The sequence below is a fragment of the Miscanthus floridulus genome, chromosome 3 (assembly GCF_019320115.1).
Source record: "Miscanthus floridulus cultivar M001 chromosome 3, ASM1932011v1, whole genome shotgun sequence".
Classification (NCBI taxonomy): domain Eukaryota; kingdom Viridiplantae; phylum Streptophyta; class Magnoliopsida; order Poales; family Poaceae; genus Miscanthus; species Miscanthus floridulus.
The window spans coordinates 28524812-28527855 of NC_089582.1; positions in this window are offsets into that span (position 1 = coordinate 28524812).

Genomic DNA, 3044 nt, shown 5'->3' on the forward strand with positions numbered 1-3044 from the left:
CGGTCACAGGTCTTGATTGCTGTAGCAAACTGATGATCATCCCTGCTCTCCAAGTCACCAAAGTCAATGTACTGCATCTTGCTAATCTTGCCTTTGGACTTAGACAGAATGGCTATAGCATAAAAATCAGATTGGAAAGCATTCCAAAATCTATAATCAATACCATTTGATCTGTCAGAAAAGTAGGGATCAATCTCTCTGGCTTCACCTGTCTTCTTCCAACTCATGGAATAATCAACAACTCTATGATCATCACTGTTTTGGGGAGGAATGAGATCGAACCTATCGGTGTTATTTCTCATGTAGCTGCTATCAAACTCAGAAATGTGCAAAGGAGAATCAGGCCACACACAAATAGTTCTTCCCATCCTATAATGTTTTCCTCTTCAGCAAGGTCTTCATCAAGATCTCTGTCTCTGGGAGTATAGCTCGCCTGTCCCCTGCCTCTCTTGACCTTTTGCTTGGTTGTCAACACCTTCCTTTTACCTCGGTCCATCTATACAATATAAATGAGACTTGATAAGAAACTGTAAAAGATAATGAGTTAGACATAGCTGCAAGCAGGTTTTAACAAGAAAAAGAACTTTGAAGATGACACTGGAAGCTGTGCTGGATTTGAAATCAGCATGGTAGGGCGGCACTGCCGCCCCCTGAGGCCAGCACTGCCGCCCTCAGTAGCTTCACTATTTCATCTTCAATTTTCTCGTTCTGGTTAAATCCTATTTCCAACAGTGTCTATTCATCATCATAATTTCATAATCACAGTCTAAACAGAGAACACGTGAAACCCTAGCCATGGATTTGAAAGATTGAGCATGAAAAACTTTTAGAACAATTTTTGATAAGTGAATCCAATCCATTCTGAACTTCATCGGCTATTTGAAATTGAGTATAGCAGTTAGAATCTGTAAGGGGTGCCATTAATGGTCCCAAGGGCGGCATTGCCCCTCTCCCCAAAATCATCCAACCGGTGAAATCCAAAATCAACTCGATTCAACCATCAAAAACCTTTCTAAATCCTTCATACTCCCCCTAGAAACTGAAATCCATGACCAAAAGCTTCACATTACATAGATCGAGAAGGGGTTAGGGTTTCACCTTGCTTCCAAACCATTGGAGTGGAGAGAGAAGAGAAGAAACGGCTCGGCCAAGAGCCTCCTACAGTGACCAGCGAAGAAGAGTCTCGGCCGGCTGTAGGGGCGGCACTGCCGGAGTGGCAGTCCGCAAGGAACAGCGGTGGCGTGTGCTTGTGAAAGAGGAAGAGAGAAGCACAGGCATCAGCGTCGGCTAGGAGAGAAGGAGAGAGTTGCGTCGGGGGCCAGAGAAGGAATAAGTAGAAGAAAACGGGCCCCGCGACCTAGTCAAAATTGGCTGAAAATGGCCCAGTTTTCAGAGAGCGGCACTGCCGGCCATAATGGGCGGCACTGCCGCCCTGCCAATTTTGCAGGGATTACGCTAAAACTTTATGACTTTCTTAACCTCAGATATGGATATATATTCTCTAAATATCATGACCAGTAAGCAATCAACAATACAGACAATGGTCATGACACTTAGTTGGTCTTTTTAAAGTGATTTTGAAACACAATGTAATATCCTTTTAAATCATTTTCCTATATTGCTAGGTTGTCATAACAGAGGTGTGCTATATTTCAAACCATGTTACGAGAATCAAGTATATTTAGCTCACTACGCAAAGCACAAAATCTTGACTCATCGAGAGGCTTAGTGAAGATATCGGCTAGTTGTTTTTCGGTGCTCACATGACGAATTTCGATATCTCCTTTGGTTTCGTGGTCTCTCAAGAATTGATGTCGGATGTCTATGTGTTTGGTTCTTGAGTGGCTTACGGGATTGTTTACAAGCTTTATGGCACTTTCATTGTCACACAAGAGTGGAATTTTGGTAAATTGACATCCGAAATCAAGAAGGGTTTGCTTCATCCAAAGTAGTTGAGCACAACATGCACCGGCTGCAACATACTCGGCCTCAGCGGTGGAAAGGGCTACACAATTTTGCTTCTTAGAACTCCAAGACACTAGGGACCATCCAAGGAATTGACATGCCCAGAAGTGCTTTTTCTATCTACCTTGCAACCGGCATAATCGGAATCCAAATAGCCAAGTAGATTAAACTTGGAGCCTTTGGGATACCACAAGCCAAGGTTAGGAGTGTGTACTAAATATCTCAAGATTCTCTTAACAGCCACTAAATGGCACTCTTTCGGGTTAGCTTGAAATCTAGCACACATGCACACACTAAGCATTATGTCCGGCCTAGATGCACATAAGTAAAGTAAAGAGCCAATCATGGAATGATATACCTTGATGTCGATGGCTTTCCCTTCTTCGTTTAGATCAAGATGTCCATTAGTTGGCATGGGAGTTTTGATAGGCTTGGCATTCACCATGTCGAACTTGTTAAGCATATCATGGGTGTACTTGGTTTGGCTAATGAATGTCCCTTCCTTCATTTGCTTGATTTGAAATCCAAGGAAGAACTTCGGCTCACCCATCATGGACATCTCAAATCTCTTAGTCATAGTCCTACTAAACTCATCACAATACACATGATTAGTACTACCAAATATTATATCATCGACATATATTTGGCACACAAATATATCATTTCCAACTTTGTGAGTAAAGAGTGTAGGGTCGGCTTTGCCTATTTCAAAGCCTTGTTTGAGCAAGAATTCCTTAAGGCATTCATACCATGCTCTTGGTGCTTGCTTAAGCCCATAGAGCGCCTTTTGGAGTTTATAGACATGGTTTGGGAACTTGGGATCTTCAAACCCCGGTGGCTACTCCACATAAACCAACTTTTGTATTGGGCCGTTGAGGAATGCACTCTTGACATCCATTTGGTACAGCTTGAAGTCATGATGGGCAGTAAAGGCTAAAAGCATTCGAATTGCTTCAAGTCTTGCCACCGGTGCATATGTTTCTTCAAAGTCCAAGCCCTCTACTTGAGTGAAGCCTTGGGCCACCAATCTTGCCTTGTTCCGTGTCACTACACCATTTTCATCTTGCTTGTTGCGGAAG